Source organism: Callospermophilus lateralis, chromosome 6 (assembly GCF_048772815.1).
Source record: "Callospermophilus lateralis isolate mCalLat2 chromosome 6, mCalLat2.hap1, whole genome shotgun sequence".
Classification (NCBI taxonomy): domain Eukaryota; kingdom Metazoa; phylum Chordata; class Mammalia; order Rodentia; family Sciuridae; genus Callospermophilus; species Callospermophilus lateralis.
This window is the reverse complement of record NC_135310.1, coordinates 90,031,986-90,050,026: the sequence shown is the minus strand read 5'-3', so window position 1 is coordinate 90,050,026 and position 18,041 is coordinate 90,031,986. Positions and strand designations below refer to the sequence as shown.

The 18,041-nt window shown below is 41.4% G+C and overlaps 1 protein-coding gene across 1 annotated transcript in view; it reads right to left on the bottom strand.

Annotated features, from left to right (window-relative positions):
• B3gat2 (beta-1,3-glucuronyltransferase 2) overlaps positions 1-18,041 on the bottom strand; it is a 63,783-nt gene that overhangs the window by 10,586 nt on the left and 35,156 nt on the right. The gene's annotated exons all lie outside the window — the stretch shown is intronic.

The window sequence follows — 18,041 nt, the reverse complement described above, 5'->3', positions numbered from 1 at the left end:
CAAAGTTAAATAAATTAATAAACTGGGGCTGGGGTTTTGGCTCAGCGGTAGAGTGTTCACCTACCACGTGCGAGGCCCTGGGTTCTATCCTCAGCACCACCTATAAATAAATAAATAAATAAAGGTACTGTGTCCAACTACAACTAAAAAATAAATGGCTTAAAAATAAATAAATAAACAAATAAATAAATAAAACCTTCATGAGCACCTAAACCTTTAACTAGGTATTCAACTCTGATGTAGCCTGAAACCCTGTGACCAGACTTAGACTGACATGGAAGCCAGGACCTCCTCAAGGCATTTGACCCCAAGAGCATCTTCACATTTGCCCCAGCTTCAAAACAATTTCCTTAGATTTTGAACATATGTTTGAAGGGAATGTGGACAAAGACTCTCCTAAGGGCACAAAGACAGCACTGAGATGCAGCCTGGGGAAACATCCTTCAGTCAGCTTTTCTCTGAGCCAGCCTAGGCTTCTGTGAGGTTAGGCTCCTCTCTGAAACAGCTGGCCAGGGACAGGCTTCTGAGCAAAGATCAAGCAAGACACAATGCCAGCTCAACGGGCTTTCCAGACACCGCCACCAGCTGTACCACCTGTCAATATATCTGACTCCATGCCACTCTTCTTGTTATTATTTGGTTTATTATTTAGTAATGTCTAGTGTTAGTGTGTCAAGCCTATACAGGTTTTTCTTAATTTAACGACCTGGTATACTTTCAATCTTCATTAATGTCAAACACAAGAAATAAAGGTATATTCTCTGTGTACTAAAGACACTGTTATACACAGAATGACTAAATCAAGCTTGTCATATATTTAGTTTTCTACAGCCTTAAACCTCAGGGCTGTTTCAAAATAAAAATAAATAAGGCCTGGGGAGGTACCTCAGTTGTGGGGAGCCACACTCTGAATGACTCGTGCCTTCCATCCTGAAGTGTGAGACTTTGACCATCATTACATTTTGTAGTGATCTGGGCCTTGTCCCAGTTCAGGAAGTTGAGGGTGTGTCTTCAGATGTAGACAAAGGCCCCTTGGGTTGAATTACACTCACCTGTCCCTTGTAACCCTGCCCCTTCTGGCCTTTTTGGGATGGAACTTTCTAAGAACAAGGGTTTCCCCAATAAAAGCTCACTCTCTTGTGCCAGACTCTCATGACTTTTTCTTGCTCTCCCATTTGGGAAAGCCTGAGGCCAAGAGTGGGAGAAGCCATCCTGACACTTGTTTAAAGATAAAGTGTGTGTCTGTGTTTTATTTGATGTCCCTGGAAATTCACAGGAACGACCTTAAATTCAGGTGCCCGTGCGGGTCTGGGAGCAGCACTCAGTAATTAAGCAGTTGCCTAGCATGCGTGTGGACCTGGGATCAATCCCCAGGATGACACACAAATCTGTAAACTTTAAAGACATGTGTTAAATACATCTGCTAGTGTCTATGATACTCACTTGGGGGTTCATTGATGTTTGATACGCTGGGTGAATGTTAGACTTTGGTGTATGTAGCTTTCATCAGGGTAAGACGTTCTTCTCTCTCTGTCTTGACCTCTATCTGCTTTGCTCAATACTGACATGAAGGCTCCAGCTCTGGGCTTTCTGTCTCATCCCTTTATCATCCATCTTCATCACAATTTAAAGTGTGACTTTTATAACAAATGCAACTTTGTTGCTGTATTTTCCTCAGAGCAATTTTTCAACATTTATCACAATTGTTTTATCTTGTTTATTATACATTTTTTGGCTTTCTCCTTCTTTTCTGACTTTGAATAAATTTTGTTCTTCCTCTAATGATACAAAAGTTTTTATCTTATATTTGATGTCCTTGTTGATACTTTAAAAGTCCTTATTTAAAACATTTTAAAATGTTTAAGGAGATGTGTATGTGTATGTGTATGTGTGGTACTGAGGATTGAACCCAAGAATCCTCTACCACTGAGCTACATCCCCCAGTCCTTGTTTATTTTTGAGACAGAGTCTTGCTAAGTTGCCTAGGCTGGCCTTGAACTTGTGTGCATCACCATGTGTGGCAAGGAGTTTTTTAAGAATTGATATTTTCTTCTTATCATCATGAATTAAATCACCTCTGTGATACCCCCCCACACCCTTACTCCTTGAAGGAACCCACCTATATAGAGAGCTTTCATTTTCCTCTGCCCCCAACCAGGCGTTACCAGAATATGCTAAAACTGTCATTTGAAAATTTTATTTTCATATCATTTCTCCCACTTCGAGATTCTAACAAACTGCTTTAAACTTCACAGTCTGCATTTGTCATTATTCATTCTAAACTGTCAGTACAGCCACTTGAGTTGCTCACTGCTTTTTCTGGTATAACAACCTTTCATTTTTAAATTCTTTATTCCAACTCACTTTGGCTAAAGTACTTTTGTTATTTTTTTTCCTTTTTTGAAAGAAATGTCTCTTGTATCTGTAATGTCTCCTTTACCTGAAATGTCTCTTTTGTCCTCGCACAGACACAATGATTTCACTGGACACCAAATTCTAGGACCCATTTCGTTTCCTCCAAACTCTAAGCATCTTTTTTCATTATTCTCTCATTTCGTATTATGGAAATCTGATGCCAGTCTGATTTTTCTTTCCTTCATAGGGAAGGAGCTTGTTTCCCCTTGAAAACACTTGAGATATTTTTTGCTTTAAAATCCTGGCACCTAGATTCATTCATTCATTAAATAAAAATATACATAAATAAGCAAAGTGTCAGAGACGGTGGAGAAAGTGGTAAATAAAGTCAGTCTGTCAGTGCCAGGTAGGCTTGTCCCGGAGCTGGGTACAGTGACAGTGTTGCAAAGAGCCCATGGGCTAGTGGGGGAATTCCAGGAGGCTGCTGGGAGTCAAGGATAATTACACAGAGCTAAGGGATGGGGAGGGGAGACAGGAGAGGATAGCTGCTCCAGGAAGAGACAAATCTGTGTGAAGCCCCCACGGGAAACAAGAGGAAGATAACCTGAGAGAGGTGGGGAGAGCAGGGACACCAGACCTCGCAGCACCTGGGAGGCAATGGAGAAACCAAATACAGAAGGTTGACAGACAGGGAGCATGTCACTAGGGACAAGGACCGAAGCTGTCCAACTAGTTAGGAGGTTTCTGCTGGTCTAGGAAAGATGACAGCCAGCGTGGTAGGGAGGAAGTAGGAGACAGGAGGCAGCACAGTGGGAGGGAGAGACTGGAGAGTGAAGTGACCACCACCGTGCTGTATATGGTGTGGATTCTAAGAAAGGCAGTGTGGTGGCTGTGGCCGCAGTGGTGACGCAGGCTTACCAGCCACAGCCAACTTCTATCAAGCATTTACTGTGAATCAGGCATCCTTCCAGGTGATGAATGTATTAACTAATTTCATCCTCACTATGACCCCCCCACCAAGGACACACTGTTATTATCATATCTTACAAAGCAGGAACTGAGGCAGAGGAAGGTCACTTTGCTAACCCGATTCTAGGACCTGGCAAAGCCACAATTCAAACCTAGCAATGGAGCCACTCTTAAAACTCAAAGGTTAAGAAAATGGTATCCTATTTCTTGATATTTGTTTCACATACATTTATTTTATTTTCTAATTCTGAAACTCTTATTGGATATGTTGGATTCAAACTTCTTTTCTCTCCTCCTCTCATAGTTTCCATCTCTTAGTCCTTTAGTTGGTAGTTTGGTAGAATTTCTGGAGGTCTGCTTTCCCCCCACCTATTTATATCAAGCCCCTCCAGGTACCAACGTTAGAGCCACTGTGCTCTGTCTCACGTGGGTTTGTTTCACAATCATGCTTTTATTAATTTACAAGAAACCTTGCCCATTGCCCAGCCCACTCAGGCCTGGTTTGATCACTAGCACTATAGTCGGAGCAGGGAGTTCCTTGTCTGTTCTCTAGTTACTCTTTTATCATAGCTGCTAACTTTTTAAAGATACCACATCCTTAAAAACTTTGCTGTGAATACACAATAGAATTTTTCTCTCTTAATTCCCATTAACTATTTCAAAGGGGACACCTGTGTCCCTTTTTTAAAAAAAAAAAAAAAATCTATTCCTTTTTGTAAAAAAGGTCAAGACTGATCTCAGCAATTGAGAGACTACATTTTGGGCACCTGTGACCACTTAGAGCAGTTTCCAAACAAAAGCCCAGAAAGAGGTACAGTGATGGACAAAACACTTTACAAGGGGCTTCGCTAGTGGGCTGTACGAGTTTTCCCTTCATGTTAATGAAGGCAACTGCCCAGAGTTGGGTAGGGTTTTGCCAGCAATCTCCATTCCCACAGTGTTGATGAGGCTGAATCCCGCCTCCACACACTACTCCCCACTGTTCCACTGACGTGAAGTGCATTCTCTACCAAGCAGAGGCTACCAGTGTGCTTGGGGCAATGGTCCCGGCTAGCCACCAGGTCTCTCCTTTCTGAATTTGGAGGTCTTATGGAGACACCATCACTTACTTTCATATGAATCTTTCCTTTAAGCTGCATACTTTTTCCTCTATCCAAGCCTATCTTTTTAAATCTGAAAAAAAAATTCTTTCAAATTTCACTGTATAGTTCCTTTTCTGTTTTCCAGCATAGTTTTAGATATTTTTCCTAACTTCCATTTCTTTCCAGTTGTTTTAATGAACAGAGAAAGGGAGACATTGTAAAAAAAAAAAAAAAAAAAAAAAAACATTTTAGTTAATTATAAAAAGACCATCCTTATCTCTCATCCATCAACCATTCAGGTAAGTGGAGATTTTAATCTCTTTTTTAACAGCCTAATATACAACAATTAACTCAAAATGGATCAAGGACTTAAGCATAAGAGATAAAACTTTAAAACTCATAGAAGAAAACAGGGAAAAGCTTCATGATTTGGAAAAGCTTCATGTTGGATTTGGAAATGAATTCTTATGATACCAAAAGAGGAGGAAACAAAAGAAAAAAAAAGACTACCAAAATTTAAAACTCTTAGTTGATGTCCTAGAAGTAGGAAATAGAGCAGCGGTTACTAGAGCCTTAGAATGGGGCAAGCAGGAGTGATGGGGAGAGGACAGTTAACAGGTGCAGGGGTGCAGCTAGCTAACAGGAATAACTAAAGTTCTGTAGCACAGGAGAATATGTTTGATAACAATTAACTGAATATTTTAAAAGAGCTACTAGAGAGGGTTTTGAATGTTTCCAATACAAAGAAATGAAGAATGTCTGAGATGATACATATACCAATTACCCTGATCTGATCATTACACACTGCACACATGCATCTATGTGTGCCATAAATATGTACCATTTCTATGCACCAATTAAAAATGTATTTTAAATTTTTTTAAACTTTTGGTAATCAAAAGGACACCATCAACAGAGTGAAAACTTAACACAAAATGGGAGCAAATACTTGCAAATCATACATATGATATGAGATTAACATTCAGGATATATAATAAATTCCTGAAACTCAACATAATCCAAACAACCCAACTTGAGAATAGGAAAAGGACCTGAATAGACATTTCTTGGAAGATGATGTACAAATGGCCCATAAGCACATGAAAAGATGCTCAACTTTCTTATCAGTAGAGAAATTAAATCTACTATGAGATACTACTTCATTTGGATGGCTATAATTAAAAAAATTAGCAAAACAAGAAAATAAGTATTGGCAAGCATGTGGAGAGAATCTATAACACTTTTGCATTGTTGGTAGAAATATAAAATGATATAGGTACTGTGGAAAACAGTATAGTTTCTCAAAACTACTAAAGAACTTCCATATGATCCAGCAATTCTATTTCTGGGTATATATCCCAAAGAATTGAAAGCAAGGATTCAAACAGATATCTGTAAACCCAAGTTCATAGCAGCAGGATTCACAGTAGCCAAAAGGCATAAAAAAACAAATGTCCATCCATGTGTGAGTGGATGAACAGAATGTGGTCTATACGAAATGATGAAATATTCAGCCTTATAGAAGGAATTCTGATACAGGCTCAATAGGACCTAGTCAGTCTAGAGATCTCAGGTAGGATAGCCTCATTACCAAGATTTCTCAACAGCATCATTTCCATAGAAAATAATTGTTATCAGCCAAGGAAGAAGACAATTTAAGTTAGAAAAAATATATTTTTTTAAATTTTAATAATTGAAAACCATTACCACCAGTATAAGGGGAAAAATGGCCTATATTCATTGATGATACATGTTTAATGCATTAAAAACCTTTGTTAATTGACATAATAATTACACATATTTGTGAGGTACAAACCGTCAGACTGACTCTGGGTGGCCTAGGAGGAGACTATGATGACCAATGGACTATTATGAACTACAGGAAGGAAAAGTAGCAGCTTCGACACCTACACTAACTACTCTTCTCCCTGGCTGCAGTTCATAGGCACCTCAAGATTCAATAAAACCCAAAACACATGCCCCGCACAAACACCAAGGCCAACCCCAGAGGCAATGATGTAACTGACCAGAGGCAGATCCCTGAAATGAGTATCTGTTCAAAGCTCCCTGAGTCATTCTGAGGTAGGCAGGCAGTCGAATTAAGCCGCTCTGGATTAGACCCTCCTCAGGGAGCCCTCTGAAGTGCAGCTCCCTTTTTAAATCTCATCATAAATAAATAAAAGATCCATTTATAACTAAAAAATATTTTTTAAAAATGACAATGCTGTCTCAGAAGGAATAAGGGCGGTATATATTTTTCATTTTGATAATCTTTAAGCTATAAAAGAAAAGCAAGTTAAAATCAATGAATTCGGCAAATATGATTCAAGCTACCACTGTCAGGGACATCGCCTGCCCAGAGACACCAGAAGAGTCAGGCGCTTTCTCCTAGAGGCAGTCACCAGCCGGCCAGACGGCAGGGCCCAGAGGACAGCAACATGAGCGCCACCTCGTGGTCATATGCACAAGGGCAGGGTTTTGAGGGGAACAAGAGGGAGGGGCATCTAAACAGGACAGAAAATCAGGAAAGAGTTTCCAGAGAAAGAGACTCCTGCATCACTGATGCCATGTGAAGGGAGACTAGAAATTAGGCAGGCGAACATGGGAGACAAAGTAACATTCTATATTCTGAGCTGGATGGCAGCATGTGTCACTCTTACTGATCTTAGGACCATCAGCTAAGGGTAATGGGGGCTGCCCCTGCAGTTGGCAACAGTGGATGAGGTGGAGACTGAAGCGCAGATTGCGATTGGGGTAATCTTGGCTTATCAGGTAGCCCTGAAGAACTTGGGGTAACGTTAACTTCGGAAGCCAGTGCAGAGAGGTATGACAGTCAGAATTCATGGGCCAAGGAATTGGCATGTGTGCCAGCCCCCAGGTTACCTGTGCAGAGACACAGCCCTTAATCCTATTTACTCGAATAAACTGTCTACCTCTGTATAACAAATTCAAGTTGAAAAGTGTATCTGCTGATGCTCTCAGGAAAGTCAGGTTGGAGAAAAAACATTTCTTCCCTTTTGTGACTTGATCAGAAAATGAGAATCATTCTTTTAAATCCTTCCTCACATGTCACTAGTAATTTGTACAATGAATACGTGCGTGTGCTCCACACAGGCTTCCTCACTCACAGGGACACATGGGACGCCTGCTGTTACCAAATACCTTGCGAATCTGAATGTTACAAGTGGTCTTTTCTTTTGAAAGCTCAGTGCTTTTGTTTGTGAAGGTAGTGATCCTCTTACCCCACAATTCCCTGCCTGTGCTGGCCTCTGGAGTAATCAAACACAACTTTAAGCTGTCCATCTAAAATCATTTGAGGGCTGTGGCTGTGGCACAGTGGTAGAGGCTCAGCGGTAGTGTTCGCCTAGCACATGCAAGGTGATGGGTTCAATCCTCAACAACCCCATAAAAACAAATAAATAAAATAAAGGTATTGTGTCCAACTACAACTAAAAAAAATATTTAAATTGATTGAGTTCAAAATCACAGTCTGGTCTCATTTCTTGATTAAGACGAAGCACTCATTGAATATCTATAATGTTGCAGTCGGTGCTTTGTAATATTTTATTTCATTTCCCCTATTCTGTAGATGAAGAAACAGAGGCTCAGATTAACAATGTGGTCCTTTGACTGGAGGTGGGGGTGAGTTGAGATTCAAAGCCAAGCCAAGTGGCCCATTGCTGTTAATCACTTTCTCCCTGTGCTACCTCAGACAAGCTACTAGCACCACTAGACCTCAGGCTCCTTACAGTTAAAGGTAATAAATCTAGCAATCTCCGACAGAGTTTTGTGAGAATTAAATGAGAAAGAACAAAAGTGCCTACAAATGTCTGGTAAACACTCAGCAAGCAAAATGTATTTACTAGACTTCTGTGATACAAAGAAAACTTCAGGTTTTCAAAATTCTTAGTCTTGAATGAATGGTTTATTCATTGATGCCTTGAAGGGAATTCCAACACATAAACAGAACAACTAGGATTGCAGGAGGATGGTATCCTGGAACCGTTTTTATATGTTTTCCCAGCAACTACTAAAGGGCTCTGTGGAAGGCTAGTGGTATAGTTCATTGGTAGGTCACTTGCCCAGCAAGCCCTGGGCTTGATTCCCAGCACCCCCCCCCACACACATGAACAAAAGGTGGAGGGGCTCAATGGATCCTGTCCACTCTACCTCTGCCTTGCTCTCCTCCCTCACCAGCCATACTAGCAAAAATTCTCTGATTATAAGCACCAAGATGAACAGGTGCTCCTTACCTCCATTCAACACAGCAGTGACCACAGAACCTGTGACATATTAGATGTGTACCTTGCCTTCAATTCCTTAGAAGGTCCCTCATTCTGCAAATGGATACGAAATGAGCAACAGGCTTCCTATGGCCAGTACATCACACCACCATCCTTGTGGCTCTGCAAGTTGTCAGGACAGGATTATCACCTCTGGCAGCTAAAGGTGAAGTCCCAAGTTGGTTCCCTATTATGGTATATTAAAAGGCACCCTATGATATATCAAGTCACTCTATTGAAAACACTCAATAACTTAATTTTTCTTATATGGAACATTCATGCATGGAAAACAGCAGGCTTAAATTACAAATGGCTCCAAAAGAACAAAAAGGTCACTTCATTTTCTTGAAGTGTTTATATTCATGACGCAAAGTAAACATCATTAGTTTTGACTCTGCTTCTTGGGCTTAGATGGCCTTCTGATCCAAGTTGGCTTTCAGCTTATCACAGAATTATCTGTCAAGAAAGCGTTTGCCAAATTAACCCAGACAAAATTTCTTGTTGACAAGTATCAAGACAAAGGAGCCCTGTATCACTATTATTTCTACATCCTTGCAGAGAACCCACAGGAGAGCATCAGTGACCTTCATGGAATTATCCGTCGGCCCTGGCCCTCTCCACACACAGTCACCATTTGCAATAGCCTTTCAAAAGCTTTGCCTGGGAATGTACTCCAGAACAGGGCAATGCTCAGAACCTTCTGAGGCTGGGTTTGGGGTCCCTGCTGGAACAGGCACAGCGTGCACAAGGTGGGTCATGGCTTCTGCCCACATGGAGGCTGCATCCCAGTGTGTGTGGGGGAGTTTCAACAATGACACAGACATCATGCCACTGTGGCAAGCACTATGGCTCATAAGCACAGGAGCATATAGATATGGCAAGTCCTGAGGGGGGTGGGGCTGTCAATCTGGGATGTCAGCAAAGGCTTCCCTGGGAAGGTGGCTGCCTAGGGCTGAGTTGAGGAAAGCCATCTAGCTTTCCCCATAGTATCTGGGGCGAGGAGGGGGGGAGGTCAGGATGTACTGAAGGGATTGGAAGCCCCAAGGCTGCAAATCTGGGTGGTGGTGGCCCCCGCCAGTCTCTGGCAGTGACAGAGAGGTAGAGCTGTCTAGTCCAGAGCATTGCAGTCTCTGAAAAGCTATAAGTAAGGGGCAGCTGAGAAATTCATGAAAGATTCCTCTTCTTTCTGCTTTGAGGTACAGTGGGGACACCAGAGAACAAGGAAGAACATAGCAGATACTATCGCCATCTTCCTCCTCATCTCCAGTCCCTGCATACTCCAAGTTCTCCACCAAGAAAAGGACCCCAATGCACCCAGAGTAGTAGGGTTTTGTGACACCCCCCCCACCCCTGCCGCCATACAGACTCTTTTTTTTTTTTTTTGCATAACTGGTGTTCTGATTAATAGACTGTTCTAATTATCCAAGATGACTATATTTTTTCTGCCTGTAAATTACATTCAAAGGATAATACAAATTACACCAATTAAAACTAAACCAAACTTAAATTTAACACATCAGTTATCATCATATCATACAACAAAAAGGGCGTTAAAAAATCTAAATGTCTGCTGATTTATGAGTATAATCTGAAATGGCTTGTTAAAATTTTATGTTCCTAAGAGCTGTGGTATTTAAGGCCTTCTCTCACCTCCCACCTCCCTATCCTGGCCTCAACGACCCCTCCCCAGATGGCTGTGGAGCCTCTGGACATCCCCGCCTTTATTCTGTACCTGCCCACATTTTTTTTTTTAAATACAATTCTAATGTGTTAGTCCTACTTGAAAAATTTCTAGGTGCCTCTCAAGTATGACCTCTGCTACCCCCTTCTCCTGAACCTGCCCCATGGCAGTTGTGTTCTCTTAAATGTAAACCCCAGACATTCCATTTGTACCTCATTTGCTACCTCATGGTATAGTCAGTGCTATGACCTTAATAGTCTGTTTCCTTTCTGCTAAGTACAGGGACAGGGACTGTAAATTCCCCACAGGGTCAATGCAGTCCTGTGCTGTGTGGAATTGGGGATGTCACTTCTCCCTGTCTGTTTACATCAGGAAGAGGGTTGACTCCCCACAACTGCCCACTTCTTGGTTTCCTTACTGCTCTCACCCGTAATCCAGGAGTAACAGGTGATTCTGCCCAGGTGAAATTATCCATCGAAGGCTCTGATCCCCCATGTTTCCTCTTGTTTGGGACTTGGGTCACTTTTCTCTCTTAAAGCATCATTTGTCTCCCCCATTACTAAAGAAAAACAAAAACCTCATCCTCTCTGTCTCCTGCTCTTACCTCTTCTCAGTGCTGCCACATTCCCCGGGGCAGTTGTCTCTGGCCCTCCTACCTCTTAGTCTCCTTGGGCACTCCCAGCCCAGCACCTTCCACCCACTGACTTCCCCCAAAGCTCTTGGGCCTTTTAAATCTCCAGAGAGGAAAAACTACAGACAGCTGGAAAGATGCTGATGAGTCAAATGGTAGGAAAAGCTAAGCCTCAACAGGAATAGGAGTAGGAGCAGGGTAGATCCTTACACCAGACTCGACCCTTAGAACTCGCCAAAAATCACACACCCTTCAAGATGAAGGGACCCTGGAGTCACCCACCTAGCTTCTCTCCACCACAGTCCCCCCATAGGCCTTCTAACCTCAATTTCCACAGCACCCTCTGTAATCTCTGTCCCACCAAAATGGAACCTTCTCTACCCTTTCACAGATCAAGCTTCTCCCTCTTGCTCTAGTGGAAATGACTTTTCTCTGACAGTTTTGCTGACCTTTTACTCCTCTTGAATTTAGATCCTTTCTTCTCTCATATCCTCTCTTATCCCAGGGAATAGTCTTGCCACCACCATCCCAGAGATGCCAAGTATGTGCTTCTGTCTCTCCCAATTCCACATTCTCCAAAGATCTTCCTCTTCCATCTCATGAGACATCTAACAGGTGGATTTGTGATTCACCCACCTCTTCTCCCCAGCTACTGTGGTCCCACATCCATCCCAACACCTCCTTGCTCGGCCATGTTTCCTTCCCTGGTTCCTCCCCTGCAGTCACTGTAAGTGACTCTTCCTACAGAGGCAACCCCAGGAAGTCCAGGTGAGCATTCCTGGGTGACCTCTTCCATTCTCAGAGCTGGGACACACACTGAAAAACCAGCCTCTACCTCAGAGCAAAGCCTGTCCAAGGAAGGGACATGACCTTAGTCCTTGGAAAAACCCACAGAGCACTCCTAAGCACATTCCCATCCTGCTAAGTTGTTTATCTACAAATAACAGGAGAGATCTGCTACACCAGGTGTCCCTGACTCAGTCAGGCTAGGTGGGGATCCATAGCAGCCCCCTAGCAGCCACCAATCAGCATGAGACAGGGAAATACCTGGGATGCCAGATGACCCTCCCGGTAGTTTATGGTGGTTGATAACAAGTTGGGAAACCATGTAGTTCAGCACGTACACCCCTCTTGGCTTAAACCAATCAGTTCAAATGAATACCCCTTTTGTACTGACAAATCACTCCTACCCAAGTTGTTCCCGCCAGTGAATGTGCTAATCATGTTTTAGAGTTGTTATTTGATTTTCCTGCAGTGTGTGATGATTTGCTAAAAGAGGCTATGATGTATGTGAAGTCCCTGCCCTCTCCAAAGAATGTATAAAAATGCTGCAAACCCTGAGCTCGGGGCCTCTCAGCGTCACCAGTTGCTGTGTGTGTGCGTGGAGGACCGAGAGCTAGCTCGCAGTAAACACCTCTTTGCTGCTTACGTCGTCGATCTTGGGTCTCTGGTGGTCTTTGCGGGTCCCAAATTCGAGCATAACAGCACATGTCCAAGGACTCCAGGACAGAGAGCTAAGAGGCCTTCTAGATATCTCTTCCTCCTCAGAAAGCCACACAGGAGAAATAGTTTTATCACTTTTTGATCACATCTCATTTTTACCAGTCACACACACAAAAATAATAATCCACAGAACTGAAAGTGATCTGGTGACATCATATAATGTCCCTTTGCTTTTGTAGATGAAAACAGTACAACAGAGATGCAGATGTGGAAGTTACCCTTTGCTGAGCCTATGTTATAACAAAACAAACAAACAAATAAACAAATAAATAAACTAACTAACTGATCTTTGGGCAGAATTCCTGGCAAGCAACTTTAAAAACCCTTGAAATGTCCTCAATAACAGGAACACTTTTGTTATGTTAAGGAGGTAACTCAGGGTGGGCCCCTAAGTAGCTTTAGGTTGGCAGCTGGTCCCCAGAAAGAACAAACATAGAATTAGAAGGTCCAGATTTGGGGCCAGGCCTGTAATACCAGCAGCTCAGGAGGTTGAGACAGAAGGATCATGAGTTCAAAGCCAGCCTCAGCAATGGTGAGGCACTAAGCAATTCAGTGAGACCCTGTCTCTAAATAAAACACAAAATAGAGCTGGGGATGTGGCTCAGTGGTTGAGTGCCCCTGAGGTCAATCCTTGGTACCCGCCCGCACCCCCCCAAAAAAGGTCTGGGACTTTGGGCCAGGTGCAGTGGAGTAAGCCTGGAATCCCAGCAGCTCAGGAGGCTGAAATAGGATTGCAAGTACAAAGCCAGCCTCAGCAACTGAGTGAGGCCCTACACAAGTCTCAAAATAAAAAATAAAAGAGCTGGGGATGTGGCTCAGTGGTTAAGCACCCCTGGCTTCAAGAAGATTGGGACTTTGGACCAGGAAACCTCTGAGAAAACCTGGAGACTGAGTTCAATCATAAAGTCAATCATAAAGTCAGTGACTTAATTGATCATTATACAAAATGAAGCTTCAATAAAAACTCTGGACAGGGAAGTCAATTGGAGTTTCCTGGTTTGCAAACACATTTGTGTGTGCTGGGAGGGTAATTCTAAGAGGAAAGGTGTGCTCTTACTCTCTCCCCACTAGCCCTCTTGATCTGGCTAGTTCTAATTTGGGTCCTTTAGAATACCACTTACCATTGTAAGTGCAGCGCCTTTCTGAGTCTGGCGAGTCTTTCTATCAAATTATCAAACTTGAGGGAACTATGGGAACTTTATAATCAGTTGTTCAGAAATGCTGGTGGCCTGGGTACCCCTCGAGTGTGGCCGGCATCTGTGTCCTCTAACTTGTGGAGTTTCTACTAACTTCAGGAGATTTGTGCCAGAATTGCAGTACACCCAGCTGGTTTTACTGAAATGGAGTGCCTACTGTGTGCCAGGAACTTGACAGGGAACAGTATCTACAGTCATTCATGGAGCACAGTGCCCTGCCTGCTGCCTCCTAGAGTTAATAACTTGGAGAATCCAAAATGAGTATCTCGTCATTAAGTTCCAAAATTTTAAAAAATCTACACCTTCGGACTAGGCTGAAAATCACTTCAAGTTTAGTTCTTTCAAGCAATGGTTCTTTCTGACATTTTCTTAGAAGTGGTCAAAATGAGTCTATCACTTGAAAGTAATTCCTTGCCCTCAAAGTGGAACTAAAATTTTTGTATGGACTGCTTCACTTTTAGCCAGCTGTCAGATACCTGAGCTGTTCTAGAGTCTACTAGTAGAAAATCCCAGGTTCTCACTGAGTTGGCAGAGTAGTGTATCCATCCATCATCTACCAAACCCAATTGCACTCTGCTCCTAGGGCCAATGTTCCATGTGTAAGGAGAACTGTGTTGGGTTTGTGTTAAAACAAGGCTTGGGCCAGGCACAGTGGCACATGCCTTCAATCCTAGTGACTAAGGAGGCTGAGGCAGGAGGACTGTAAGTTCAGACCAACCTTAGCAACTTGGCAAGACCCTGTCTCAAAACAAAAAACAGTGGTTATGGCCAACATCAGCCTGTTACAAAACCTCACAAGGACACAATAAAAATAAAAGTATAGACCAATATCCCCAATGAACACAATTGCAAAGATCCTCAATAAGGAGCTGGGGTTGTGGCTCAGTGGTGGAGCACTTGCCTTGTACATGTGAGGCACTGGCCTCAATCCTCAGTACCACATGAAAATAAATAAAATAAAGATACTGTATTCATCTATGACTAAAAAAAATAAAAAATATATTAAAAAGATCCTAGATAAAATATTAGCAAATAGAATTCAACAGCACATCAACAAGATAGGCCATTATCAAATTGGTTTCATTCCAGGGATGCAAGGATGGTTTGACACATACAAATCAATAAATATATGAGATACACAGAGAATAAATGTCATATTGTAGATGGAGAAAAAAAAGACATTGGATAAAATTCAATATCCCTTCATAATAAAAGCCCTGAGTAATTTAGGTACTAAAGAAGGACTATACTTCGACATAATAAAGGTTGTATAACCCATAGTCAACATCATACTGAATGAGAAAAAAGTAAAAGCATTTCCTCTAAGATCAATAACAAAATAAGGGTGCCCAATCTTACTACACTTATTCAATATATTGCTAGAAATTTTAGCTAAAGCAATTAGGAAATAAAAGGCACACAAACAGGAAAGAAGTTGAATTATCTTTGCAGATGATATGACTCTATACATAGGAAAACTTAAAGACCCACCAAAAGACTATTAGGACTGGTAAAGGAATTCAGTTAAGTAATGGGATATAAAATGAACATACAAAATAAATAGCTTTTCTATACACCAATAATAAATTTGCTACAAAATTATGAAGAAATCTCATTCACAATAGTCACAGAAATAAAACAAAACAACAAAACACCCCATAGGCAGGGATAAACTTAATTTAAACAGTAAAAAAAAAACAATGAAAATTATGATATGCCAAAGAAATAAATTAAGGAGGACACTGAAAGATGGAAAGACCTCACAAGTTCATGGTTTAGAAGAATACTGATTAAATGTCCATAGTACCCAAAGCAATCTACAGATTCAGTGTACTCCAACAAAACACTGGTAATGTTCTTCATAAAACTAGGGGGAAAAAATCCTAAAATTCATATTGAAATGCAAAAGACCTTGAAAAGCTAAAGCAAACTTGAGCAAAAAGTGAAAGCTAGAGGCATCACAATATCTGATTTTAGGACATATTATAAACCCACAGTCATAAAACCATGATGATATTGGAGTAAAAATAGACCCATAGACCAATGGAACAGAATAGAGAGCCCATAAATAAATCCACACAACTTCAGCTGACCAAGGTGTCAAAACATACAATGGATAACAAACCTCTTTAACAAATAGTACTAGGAAAACTTCCCACATATACAAGACAGAAACTTGACCCCATCCCTCACCCTGCACAAAAAATCAATTCAATGTGGGCCAAAGACTTTAATGCAAGACATGAAACTCTGAAACTACTAGAGGAAATATAAGAGAAACACTTCAAGATATTGGTACAGGCAATGAGTTCCTGAATAAGACTGATAGGAAGCAAAAGCAAAAATTGACAAATGGGATTACATAAAACTAAAAAGCTTCTGCACAGCAAAGGAAACAATCAATAGAGTGAAGAGTGTACCTACAGAATGGGAGAAAATGTTTGCTAGCTATTCATCTGACAGAGGGTTAATATCCATAATACATAAATAATTCACACTTTACAACAACAAAAAACAAGTAATCCAATTAAAAATGGCCAAATGATCTAAACAAATACTTCTCAAAAGAGAAACTATAAAGGACCAATAAATATGTGAAAAAAACACTTTAGCTATCAAAGAAATGCAAATAAAAACCACAAGATACCATCTCACCACAGTTAGAACAGCTAACTAACATAAAAATAACAAATGTTGGTGAGGATGTTGAAAAAAGAAACACTTAGACACTGTTGGCGGGAATGTAAATTAGTTCAACCACTACAGAAAACAGTATCAAAATTCCTTAAAAACTAAAAATACATCCACCATATGATCCAGCTATCCCAACCCTGATTACATATTCAAAGGAAATGAAGTCAGCATATAAAAGAGATACCTACATACATACCCATGTTTTGGGGGCACTATTCACAATAGCTAAGATATGGAATCAACTGAGGTCTCTATCAATAGTGGAATGGATAAAGAAAATATGGTATATATACACAATAGAGTATTATTCGTAAAGAAGAATGAAATCCTGTCATTTGCAGGAAAATGTATGGAACTAGAGGACATCATGTTAAGCAAAATAAGCCAGGCACATAAAGACAAGTATCATACATTTCATACGTGAAAATTAAAAAGAAATGAAGAAAAGATGACCTGAATGTAGAAGAGGGATTATTAGGGATAGTGCAAGGGGGAAAGAAGGGAGCAGGGAGGGAGTTAAGCATAGAATACAAGTGACTGGACATAATCAATACACAATGCATGCGTGGGTGAAAATATCACAACGAATTCCACTAATTTGCAAAATTAATATGTGCAAGCTGAGTGTGGTAGTGCATATCTGTAATCCCAGATACTCAGGAGGCTGAGAGTGGAAGGATCACTTGATCCAACAAGTTCAAGACCAGCCAGGAAACGTAGTAAGATCCCATCTCAAACAGCAAAGTAATATGTGTTAATGATTACAATAAAAATAGAAAGAGGAGGAGGAGGAGGGAGAGGGAGGAGGGGGAGGAGGGGGAGCGGTTGTGGCGGCTTTGGGATATATTAGGACCAAAGATCTGTCCACTGGCTCCTTTATATTGGATTGTCTTTGCTCTTCCCAAGGTGGGAAACTAGCAAGAGGAAGGATCTATTAGCAGACCTTGGTGGTCATTTCATGCCATTTCCTTATTTCACACAGGACACTAAATCCCAGGGAAGTAGAAAGACTTACTCTAATGTTCTCTAAATTTTCTTCTCAAGGCTATCTGCAGTCAAGCCAGAGACTCAATTTTCAAAAGACACATTATGATCAGCCTTATATTTTAAGAACCATAGACTCAGACTAGACTGGAAAGGCCTCTTTTGAGAGTCATCAGACCTTCCAAATATGACTCATGGGCTGCTCCATCTGCCTCCAACTAAATGTTTTGGCTGAGAAGCCAGTCTAGCTGTGGGGCTATATGAAAACCAAGGGTATGGCTTTGGTTGTGAGAGGGATGAAGAGGTCAGGGCATGAAGGACATGGCAGAGGGTGACCAGGTAAGAGCAAGAGATGTAGACTGCCCTGGGGATCAAAGACCACAATATACACTCCCCAAAAAACAGGTGCTCTGGAAATGTCTGTTAAATGCCAAGTAAAGATATCCTAATTCGTCCTCTCTCATGATGCTGTGTGGCAGATCCACCACCCAGCCATTCACGAGAGCTTGGCCCCCAACTTACTCCTCGCATTCTTCAACTCTTGCTCCCTTCCATTTATAGTATCATCAGAATAAAAGTGGTGAATCCAGTTCACAGCGCAGCCTTCATCAATCAAAATTCTGAGCACAGAGATTTTGACTGTGGTTGGGAAATATACACAAA